The following is a 12,574-nucleotide window of genomic DNA, read 5'->3' as shown; positions in this document are numbered from 1 at the left end:
AATATAATATAATAACCTTGTGGGCATTAAAACTTCATAAATACAAATACATCATGGTGGTGATCACACTGCTGCACTGAAGGTAGAAAGTGGAGGGACAAGTGTGAAGGGAGTCACTTTGGGTGGGGGGCCCATGGAACACAGCTTACTTTAGAGAGGTGGGGAGACCCCTGTCTCAGCTCCCCATATCCCTCTTATGTGTAAGTCACCCTGTGCCTGTTAGGGGTACAGGGCGATTTGGCCTAATATTGGGGTGGGGGGTTGTGGATTGTTTAATGCCATGTGGTTGCATCCCATTGTTCTATAGTGTGTCTTACTTGGGAGCAAACTATTATGGGATGTATGTGTTTATGTGTATTGGCTTGGAGGGGGGGGGGTGTCTGCAGCAGCCTCCCTCCTGATGGGACTGTCTGTTGGTGTGTCTCTTGTTACTAAAGGTAGATTGCCCCGCCCTGTGTCATTATGCAGGGAGGGGGGGGGGGGTTTTCCCTTGAATGTATATATCTTGTATCTGTGTTAAAATAAAGTAGTCTATTTCCTTGTTTTATTTCAAGACTGGTGTTGTCTAGTGTTGTATGGTCAGCGGTGGTGTCCGTGGTCGGTCTTTGTACGGGGAAGCGGTATTATAACAGAAGTACCCAAGTGCAGTCGGGGTCCGGTTCCGTTACAACAAGTATTCCCAATCAAGAAAGAGCTGGAATCCTAAAAATTAGGTTTATGACATTGATCCAGCTTGGACCTTCATAAGTATGTAGGTGCCATACTTATGGGATCCCTGTGGAAGCTGGAAATATGTATTAGACACCGCTACTCAAGTGATCTCCACTAACTTACAGGTCCTTTGCTGAGTGGCTGCCCACCTGCATGTGTACACAGGAGGTCGCTCCCTGGGCACTGGCCCCATTTAAAGAAAACGTTACGTTTGCATTTTCTCATTGTAACCATGTTTACTGCCACTGACATAAGGCTTTCATTGATGGCATTGGTGGCTTTTACACCCATCCCTGGTTGTGTGTACTTATTAGGTTGGCTATCAGCTTTCTTGTGAAAATGAGTTGGGTAGCTGCCAAACTCTTCCACTGGTTTGGCAATGTGTAGCTCAGATGCCCGACTCCCCCCATACAATGTATCCCAGTTTCGCTGCCCCGCCTGGTAGAGTCATGATGGGTGCTGGTAGGGAATTCATAGGACATCCAATTGCTCATCATCTCTGCATTGAATAAAGGCAGATGTGAACAAGCTTCTTGCCACTTCCAGTTTCAAAGATATCTTTCCCCGAACATAGACGCATGCAGAAGGAGTGCCTACGTATGAAAACAATGATTGCAGTACACATATTAGGTATCACCATGTACATTGGAGTGAGGGCCATAATTCTTCGGCCATCATTCACAGTTAACTTTAAACTGATGACCCTTAAGAGCTTTTAAAGTGTTGCCTATGGACAATTTTGTTGCAATTTAAAGTCTTGATGTGTTTGGTAGCTATTTACTCAACACAATCTCATCTTTTATATTTTACCAAAAATTAGATAATATATTGGTTTTTCTATGCATTCTTCACTGAAATATGGATTTGATAAACTATTGTACTAATATCATGTGACATAAAAAATGGCAACTACCGCCATTTTGAACACCAGGGTCTCTGCTTTTGGAAAACATATAATGTTTGGGGTTTATCTAATAATCAGGCCTAAAAATGTGCATTTTAACACATGTACCAAAAATGCAAAAACAAAAGGGTTATAGGGAGCCCATCTAAATTTGCATGGGTCCCAACACGTGATATGTTTATGCTAGTTCCTGGTCAATGAATGACCATATAATGAAGGAAGGATGGGGGTAATACCCCAGAAGATCCCAAAACAAGCATTGGAAGCTGTAACTGTGATGCATGGAAGGTCACACAGCAATAATGTCACTGGATAATATATTCAGCCACAATCAGCTAGTAGATGTTCCCCGCCCAGGAACCAACCCTATTTTATGCATATCACCCTTTTGGGTGTAATTGTTGAGTGCTCTTAAGCCCTTTGAGGTGAAACATTTCAGAGGCTGGTTCCTGAATGGGGGCTGCTGTCAAGGTCCTACCTTTTCCCAGAGGTTATGTTACTCCATGTGCTGGCATCCATCTTGGATTTCTGCAGAGCATGGTGGGAATCCTTTATGCCTTCAGGTCTCTGAGGTCCATTCCCCAGAGGGGTGTGGCTGATTACATATAAGCCTGTGGTCCGCACATGCTCTTTGCACTTGTGTCTTGTGTCTTGGTGTTGCCATAACTCTGTTCTGACTCTCGTGACTCTCCTGGAATCTGACTCGGCTTGTGACTCGACCATTCTTTGTATTCTCCTTTGATCTGACCCTCCGTTGCTGAACCCGGCCCGTGACCTGTGATTCTTGTCTGCTGTCCTGTACCGTTTTGTCCCGTTGTTGTCGACCCAGCCCGCCCGACTACTCTATTGTCCTTTCCACCAGCTACACGCCATTGGCGGCGGCCATTACCACAACTGGGGTGTCTCGGGGGCCGCGACCTGGTTCCTGGCTGCGTCAAGTCCATCCCCACTATCAGGGGCCCTGGTGAAGGGCATCCTGGGACTTAGACTCCGCGCCCTGAGGGACTTCGGTCTGTGGGTGGTGGTTGTCGTCAGTCAGTGCGTTACATTGTTAATAGGCCTGCCTGTCCATTCCAGCGTTCCTGTCCTGACACTTGCTCATGGCTGGTTGTGGCTGAATAAAGTTTTATCCAGTAAGGTGCTCTTAAGCCCATCAAGGTGAAACATTTCAGGGAGTGTGACTTTCTGATGCGCTTCACCTTGAAGGGCCTAAAAGCACTCCACAGTTAAACCTAATGGGGTGAAACATGTCAATAAGGATGGTTCCTGGGAGGGGATTCATTGTTGGACAGTTGTGGCTGAAAAACGTTTTATCTGGTGATGTTATTAGTGTGCAACATTCCATTAATCACGTCTATGGAATAGAGATGGGCTCCCTGGTCAGCACCCAACACTGCAATTGATGACAAGGGGAGTGTCTGGAGTGGTGCTGCTTTTTCCATATCAGCAAAATATGTAAGTGTAGCCTGCACAGAGGACTAATCAGCTAGACTGGCCACTGCAAGCAAAACCATAAATGTGTACCAGTGAACAAATGTGTAAGTTCAAATATAAAAGTTGCTGAGTTGCCTCTACTAAAACAATTGTGGATAAATACACACCCTACTGCATAAAGGGTCCCTACAAATGTACATATGCTTCAATGCCCTATGGGCTGACAATAAAAACAAAAACCAATATGTACTGTATATTCAATGTGCTCAAACAAAAATCGTGCTAAAAATATCAAATATACAATACAATCAAACTGTGTATGCAGTGAATTTGAAACCAATGTGTACATATATTAAAGTCCCAATAATTATGCAAACATATGAAAGTTCCAAAGAAAATCCCAAATATTCCAGTAAATCCCCATCAGCATCCAATGTGAATACTAAGTGATATAATAGTTAATCTTATTATCCATAACATTTCTCTGTGCGAAGTGCTCCAATTAGTGCTCCCCCTCCAGAGCCCCACTCACCACAGATAATTGACCACCTGGAATGGTAGTTCAAATATTATTATTATTATACAGGATTTATATAGCACCAACAGTTTGCTCAGCACTTTACAATATAAAGGGAGACAATACAGCAACAATACAGTTCAATACAAGAGGGTTAGGAGGGCCCTGCTCCTTGGAGCTTACAATCTAGGAGGGAGGGGCTAGTGGTTCAAAAGGGAATAACTGTGGGGGATGGACTGGTAGGAGGAGTAGAAGATTCCATTATTAGCTGATGGCAGGATAGGCTTCCCTGAAGAGATAGGTTTTCAGACTATCGCCTAAAAGTGAGCAGAGTAGGTGATAGTCTGATATATTGGGGTAGAGAGTTCCAGAGGATGGGGGAATCTCTGGAGAAGTCCTGGAGACGAGCATGGGAGGAGGAGACAAGGGAGCTAGAGAGCAGGAGGTCGTGCGAGGAGCGGAGAGGACGGTTTGGGTGATATTTGAAGACAAGATTGATTATGTAATTTGGGGCAGAGTTATAAAGGGCTTTATATGTTATTGTTAATGTTTTGAATTGTATCCGTTGGGCAACTGGGAGCCAGTGGAGGGATTGGCGGAGAGAGGTGGAGGACACTGAATGGAGGCCAGTGGAGGGATTGGCAGAGAGGGGTGGAGGACACTGAGTGGAGGCTAGTGGAGGGATTGGCAGAGAGGGGTGGAGGACACTGAGTGGAGGACACTGAGTTGAGGCCAGTGGAGGGATTGGCAGAGAGGGGTGGAGGACACTGAATGGAGGCCAGTGGAAGGATTGGCAGAGAGGGGTGGAGGACACTGAATGGAGGCCAGTGGAGGGATTGGCAGAGAGTGGTGGCAGATACAGAATGGAGGCCAGTGGAGGGATTGGCAGAGAGGGGTGGAGGACACTGAATGAAGGCCAGTGGAGGGATTGGCAGAGAAGAGTGGAGGACACTGAATGGAGGCCAGTGGAGGGATTGGCAGAGAGGGGTGGCAGATACAGAACAGTTAGTAAGGTGAATGAGTCTGGCAGAAGCATTCATGATAGACTTAAGAGGGGATAGCCTGCGATGAAGTCGGCCAATGAGGAGGGAGTTACAATAGTCAGATATAACAAGGGAATGAATAAGTTGCTTAGTGGTTTCTGAGGTTAGGAACGGTCGTATCTTGGAGATGTTACGGAGGTGAAGTCTACATGATCTGGACAGCGGCAGAAAGGACAGATGGGAGTCTAGGATTACATCTAGCACCCTGGCATGAGGGGAGGGACTGATGGTTGTGTTATTGATCTTGAATATCACATTAGATGTTGCAGCTCTCTCCTGCAGAAAGTTGGCCATCTGTGTGGTCTTGATACCTCTACACGCTGACGACAGACTCCATATGTGGAAACACCTCTAGACCAATCATTTGTGAAAACTCCTCGAGAACATCACAGTTCTGGGGAAGTTTTCCATATCGTCTAGCACACAAAGCTTACATAGTTCACGCCTTTTACCATCAGCCTAAAATGTTATAAAGGAAACAAGTCAGGAGTGTATATGGAAAGGAACAGCAGCGTAGAACATGCATTTATTGTGCATATTTTGTTGTATATAATTCACAAGAGAAAGATTATTGAAATCGGGTCAAAGTTGGAGAAATCATTTAAAAGACATCTGGATGCTTTTCGGATTGGCCGCCATCATTCTAATGCTGCTCCTCATTACAAATCATCCTCTCTGCAGTCTTATAATAAGTTCTTTCCCCTAGCAGCAGGAGGTGTTAAGGTGAGTTAATGGCATTCAACCCTCATTCTCCATTCAGATCCCTAAACTGCATAAGAGATGCTGCCAGTTCCAATTAAGGTGTAAATCAGCCCAAGGAGAATGCACTGGCAACATACCATCATCATTAAAAATTCATTTTAAATTCCCTTTAATAGCCTTGATCATGGTTACCCCATTTAGCTGGCACTCTGGCAGGAGTCACATGTGCTGCTCTAAGTGTTCCACTGGAACTTGTAGTTGGTAATAGAGATGCTGAAAATGAAGTGTTCTATCACTGCTGACTGCAGTTTAATCCAGACACGCTTTCAGCACTCTGTCGTTGCTGCTTTTGGAACATTTTCTCATTACTGTAGACCAGGCTCGGCCCCGGCAGCTTGTGTTCTCTGCCTATGACGGATGACCAAGGCTTCTGTAAAAAGCCCAAGAAAAGCTTCTGGATTGTAACTAACATGATAGTACTGACTCCAGAATGTAGGCTAAACAATTTTATTTTTCAAGGCTTGTCTAGCTGAGAGGATTTGTTTTTTTTTTGGGGGGGGGGGGGGGGAGCTTAAAAGCAGACCTGTAGCAGAAAATAAGATGAAAATTAATAGATAAAATAACAAAACAAGCCTTTGATGCATTATGTTAAAGAATAAGTTCCCTTTTCATAACATGTTACATGTTACACCCATATTCATATTCATTGAATTCATGTAACATGTCATGGAATGAGCAGCCCCCGCAACTCCCAATCCCCCGCTTTGACAACTAGCTGTCAAGATTTTTTTTAAAATGCGATAGCGTGGGGCACTGCCCGCCTGGCCATGTCACTCATTCACAGTATTCTGTGAATGAGAAACTACAAGTACCAAATACAAGTACCAACCTTAGCAGCTCTCGGCTTGTAGTTATCAATGAACTACCGCGGCACTGTGAGCACCATGGTAGGTCATTGATTCTTCCTGTCAGTAACTAATCGGTATGGGCAAGTAGACACTGACAGCTCTACAGAAGTCCTGCGTGGCATCAGCAATCTGCTGATCAGTGGTGCAATACCTTCCAGGCTCCTACAACAAATGATAATAAATGCATATTTGTTTTCCTGAAAAAAAAAATGTACATTTAATATTTTTTGTTGAAAGATGAACTGATCCTTTAATATTACAGCCAGCTCTTGTTTTGTTATTTTATTTTTTAATGGGGCTATTCATTTTTATCTTTGGCTAGAGTTCAATCCCAAGGCTTCCTCCACAGTACCTTTATCTACCACAAGATGTCCTCAGTCTGGTGGCTAACCCACTTCATCCCGGACTAGCCCCCAACTTATGACTGGACAGTGACAGGAGAAACAGCGCATTGATGAGTCTATGGGAGTTATTTAAAAAAAAAACGAAGAGTGCAAAATCTTGTGCAAGGCTGCATAGAAACCAATCTAACAAGGTCCTACCTTTCCTCAGGGCTTGTGCTGCTCCATGTGCTGGCATCCATCTTAGGTCTGCAAAGCATTGTGGGATCCTTTATGCTTTCAGCCCTCTGCGGCTCCTCCCAGGAGGTGGCGGCTTATCACATTTAAATCTGCTGTTTGCAGCTGTCCATTGCATTCGTGTCCTGTCTGTTGCACAGCAGCAAGCTCCTGTTCAGTTAACTTTTTGCTCTCCTGGATACCGACTGGGCTTTGGCTAAGACTCCTCCTGGCTTCTGACCCTGGCTCTGGCGACCATTCCTCCTGGCTTCTTACCCCGGCTCTGGCGACCATTCCTCCTGGCTTCTGACCCCGGCTCTGGCAACCATTCTTCCTGGCTTCTGACCCCAGCTCTGGCGACCATTCTTCCTGGCTTCTGACCCCGGATCTGGCGACCATTCTTCCTGGCTTCTGACCCCGGCTCTGGCGACCATTCTTCCTGGCTTCTGACCCCGGCTCTGGCGACCATTCTTCCTGGCTTCTGACCTCGGCTCTGGCGACCATTCTTCCTGGCTTCTGACCCCGGCTCTGGCGACCATTCTTCCTGGCTTTTGACCCCGGCTCTGGCGACCATTCTTCCTGGCTTCTGACCCTGGCTCTGGCGACCATTCTTCCTGTCTTCTGACCCCGGCTCTGGCGACCATTCTTCCTGGCTTTTGACCCCGGCTCTGGCGACCCTTCTTCCTGGATTCTGACCCCGGCTCTGGCGACCATTCTTCCTGGCTTCTGACCCCGGCTCTGGCGACCATTCTTCCTGGCTTTTGACCCCGGCTCTGGCGACCATTCTTCCTGTCTTCTGACCCCGGCTCTGGCGACCATTCTTCCTGTCTTCTGACCCCGGCTCTGGCGACCATTCTTCCTGGCTTTTGACCCCAGCTCTGGCGACCATCCTTCCTGGCTTCTGACCCCGGCTCTGGCGACCATTCTTCCTGGCTTCTGACCCCGGCTTTGGCTACGATTCCCGCTGGTTCTCGACTTGATTATCCTGGAAGACGACCTCAGCAGGAGAACTTCTGTCCTACCAAGTCATCCGCTGTTGCTGTCGGACTTGCATAGACTCTTGCCTTGTTTCTGTTTAAATAAACATACCTTTAATTGCACCTCCTTGTGTGTCTGGCTCCTCGCTCCCTGACACAATCAGCTTCCAGGTTTTATTGCCAAAGCTTAATTGAACAAGCTGAACTTAGAAGCTGATTGGCTACCATGCACAGCTGCACCAGATTCTACATGCACCAGTTTTATTTATCTACCCCTATCTTTCTGTTACCTTCTATCAGCATACTTCTTTTTCAACACTTCAGCTGATTGGCTCCTTGTGCTGCTTCTTCCTCTCACAACCATGCTGTACCGGGATGGTAAAAGGCTGATCCCAGGTCACGATCAGGTGCTTGTATTAAAAAAATAATACATTTAATTATTTATTAATGATTACAGAGCTGCTTTAATTTGTGTTCTTTATAACTATTTTAAGTAAATGTAACCCCAGTCAATAAAATCTCATATAAGCTTTAATATGTTAATATAATTTCAAATGTTATTTTTGATCTTTTTCTAGCTTCAGTTTTCATTAAAATATTCCCTGTTGATCCTGCCTTGGAGGTCCTTGCTTAGGAATTGTTTGTTACAAGGTTTTTGTCTCCCAGTTGTGCTCATGTGTTGTCACACTGTAGCACTGACCTGTACAGGGACTATAAGAGGCTTATACGAGGTCAAATTTAGGTACTTACATTGATTGTATAAAAAATACATTTAATGATGTATTAACCTCCCTAGCGGTATTCCCGAGTGTAGCTCGGGGTAAAATGTTAGTGCCAAAAGCAGTAACCCCGAGCTACACTCGGGCTTACCATGCGGCGCTGCATAGGGAGTCCCTGCAGAGCTTACCTTGTCCTTCGCTCCCGCGATGTGTCCCCTGCAGCGTCCCCGGCCATCTCCTCCGGCCGATGCCGGCATCCAGCTTCTGTGTTCCGGTCCCTGTGACGTCGAGACGTACGGCGGCTGGAAATTTGAAAATTTTAAAAAATGTCATTTTTTTCAAAACACATTTTTCATAGTAAAACATTGCTGTTTCAAACCATTTCACATACATTTTGTCCAGAGTGCTTTGTCCGGCGCCCTGCCTGCATTTTGTCTGTTCTTTCTGCCTGGAAACTGAGAAACGTCCATGACGTCCAAAAAGCGCCCCTTTAGGTCAAAAGCGGTTTTAGACCGGCTAGAGAACAGCGATAGTAAATCAGAACCACTTGCAGAATTGAGTGATAATGATTCGTGGGGGGAAATTCGTCATCAGACACTGAAAACGATTCTGCGACTTTGCTCAGCAATGTACGAACTTGGCGCTTTATTTCAAATTTCAGTGTTTTCAGTTTGATTATATCATTGAATTAAATGTAATATTATTATATTATTCTTTTTTATGATTATTTATTAAATTATAATTTATGATTTTGTGTTTCAAATTTTATCATACCCGGGATGTTTACTAGACTCTTGTTCGGACAGATTTCAGTGAGTTATTCCTAAAAATTACAGCCTACAATAAAAAAACTACATATTTCCATGCAAAATAATGGTAGCACCAAAAATCTGAAATAATCATACCGCCGAGGAGGTTAATGATTACAGAGCTGCATTAATTTGCCTTTTACAGTATATACAGTATGCCTGGAGTTCAGCTTTAAACAAAATGTAGTGTCTTAAACCCCAAATACACATATTTTGCTGTTATACACTACTAAACATATGTTCTGCAAGCATCCATCATTTTTTTAAAATATGTAATTTTTGTACCTTTTCTTATATTACACTTCCAGGTTTCTAAGGGTATTGGTGATATATTTCCAGCCGCACCGAAGTCCCCTGGGAAGACTATGCCCCACTGCCTTCTGCGGAGATCTTGTTTCAGATTTGGCTAAAACTCATAAGATCTTGTGGGTAGATTTTTAACCAGTTCAGTTTTTTGGACATCTCAGTCTCCCCTATAAACAATGAAACCAGAAGTGATGATGACTTTGTCACTTTGGGTTTCATATCCACCATAACCTGGCCAATGAAGCCAAGTCTGGGCTTGGTTAGATGCTTGAGCCCTCACGCACACGGGACGTTTTGATAACGCTGGTAACGTTAGAAGTTTAAAGTCACGTTAAAAACACAAGTTTTTCAGGTTTTTTTAGCGTTTTTGAATTAGCGTTTAGCCGTGTTCGTGGTTTTTAGTGGGTTTTTTTGTCAAAAAAAGTCCAGAAACGCAGGTTTGCAGTGTTTTACCACATTTTGCTGCGTTTTTCATGTTAGAGCATTTTTACAGCTAAGAAAACTTCTGTAGAAACCCACTAGTCCTGGGGTGTTTTCCAGCCAAAAAACGTTGATTCCAGTCTGTGTGCGCATGGACACATAGGATAACATGCTGGGGGGTTTACTGGCTATAGAAAAAAAACTTCAAAAGCCAGAAACAGCCGCTATAAAAATGTCCTGTGTGCATGAGGACTTAAAGGGCAGGGGAGACATTGAGGTCTATTAGACCCCTAACTCCATAAAAAGCACCTGTCACCTGCCCAATGCTATTACATGGTGTTTTATTAACTCTTTGTGATAGCAATCAAGTGAAAACAAGTAAATAAAAAAAAGAAAAAAGATTTCAAAAATAAAATTCTAATAAATGTCTTTGTAAAAATTGCCGTAACCTCCCTTGCCTCACGCCCATGTACAAAAACAAATGCAGGCCAGGGTGCGCACATGTATGTAAACAGCAGTCATACCGCACATGTGACATATCCAGGGGCGGACTGACCATTTGGAAATTCGGGCACTGCCCGAGGGCCCGGGGCCATTAGGGGGCCCTATGAGATGCCCCTGGTACCTTTTTCATAGGCTTTTTTGAGTTTGGGCAAGGACACAGGGGCCCCATGATCCCCCATTGCCCGGGGGCTGTCAAGATCCTACCTTTCCTCAGGGCTTGTGTTGCTTCATGTGCTGGCATCCATCTTAGGTGTCTGCAAAACATTGTGGGATCCTTTATGCTTTCAGCCCTCTGCGGCTCCTCCCCCAGGAGATGGCGGCTTATCACATATAAGTCTGCTGTTTGTAGCTGTCCATTGCATTTGTGTCCTTCTGTTGCACAGCAACAAGCTCCTGTTTAGTTTCTCATTGCTCTCCTGGATACCGACTCAGCTTTGGCAAGACTCCTTCCTGGCTTCTGACCCCGGCTCTGGCGACCATCCTTCCTGGCTTCTGACCCCGGCTCTGGCGATCATCCTTCCTGGCTTCTGACCCCGGCTCTGGCGATCATCCTTCCTGGCTTCTGACCCCGGCTCTGGCGATCATCCTTCCTGGCTTCTGACCCCGGCTCTGGCGATCATCCTTCCTGGCTTCTGACCCCGGCTCTGGCGACCATCCTTCCTGGCTTCTGACCCCGGCTCTGGCGACCATCCTTCCTGGCTTCTGACCCCGGCTCTGGCGATCATCCTTCCTGGCTTCTGACCCTGGCTCTGGTGACCATCCTTCCTGGCTTCTGACCCCGGCTCTGGCGACCATCCTTCCTGGCTTCTGACCCCGGCTCTGGCGACCATCCTTCCTGGCTTCTGACCCCGGCTCTGGCGATCATCCTTCCTGGCTTCTGACCCCGGCTCTGGCGACCATCCTTCCTGGCTACTGTCCTACCAAGTCATCCGCTGTTACTGTTGGACTTGCATAGACTCTGTCTTGTTTTTGTATAATAAACCTACCTTTAATTGCACCTCCTTGTGTGTCTGGCTCCTCGCTCCCTGACAGGGGCCCCATGAGTTGTCAGTCTGCCCCAGGACATATCGCCACGAATGTCAGAAGGAGAGCAATAATTCTAGCACAAAAGCTCCTGGTTGACTCTAAACTAATTAGCTGTAAAGGCATTTAAAGCATCATCTATGAAGATTTTTGGGTACCGTCATTTTTTGCAATATCACTGGAGCATGCATTTTTAAGACTTGACATGTTTGGTATCTATTTACTCAACACAACCTTATCTTTTATGTTTTTTTCCAAACAATAGGTATAATATTGTGTGTATTTTCCCTAAAATTCATTTTATTATATTTTTTCCTGAAAATACGCCTTTAAACAGTTGCGCAAACATTATGTGACATAAAAATTTGCAACTACCATCTTTTTATTCTACAGGGCCTCTGTTTTCAGAAAATATATAGTGTTCTGGGGGGGGGGGGGGTAAGTAATTTTATTGCCAAAAATAAAGATTTTGACATGTGTGCAAGAAATAAAAATATTTGCTCTAGAGCCGAACTGGTTAACCCAGAAGAGGCATGCAATGTCCCCATTGCAGGAATACACACTTGCCTGCCTGCTCTCAGATATCTATCAAATGTACATTGCCAATAAAGTGGCCAAAACACCTGGCATCCAAGCAGAAAATGACAGCGGCTGGCGAGGGATGCAGCCACTACATAGCTGGAAGGTGAAGGTATACTGAGGAGTTTAGTTCCGCAATAATTAATTAATGTGCACATGTAAGATTCTGCATACCTGTCACCGGTTGGCGAGAAAACCCAGAAAAAAACAGCCACCGTTGATGTAAATTATTAAATGTTGGCAAAGGAGAAGGAAGCAGGAGGAAGAGCATGATGGGATAGGTAAGTTTATTGCTTGTACTGTTATAATACAGTCTGATAAGAGATGGGGGGGGTCTGCTTTACTGTAAAACAGTTAAATATCCAGTAGATTAGGCTCCCTAGATGACCTCCATGTTATACTGGGGGCACAAAGCCTATGAAAATGAACCGTATCCAACGCAGGCTACGTTGAGAGTTTGG

This window comes from Staurois parvus, unplaced genomic scaffold, assembly GCF_062004578.1.
Source record: "Staurois parvus isolate SC_StPar_1 unplaced genomic scaffold, SC_StPar_1.0 ptg001263l, whole genome shotgun sequence".
Lineage (NCBI taxonomy): Eukaryota > Metazoa > Chordata > Amphibia > Anura > Ranidae > Staurois > Staurois parvus.
This window is presented reverse-complemented; position numbering follows the sequence as displayed.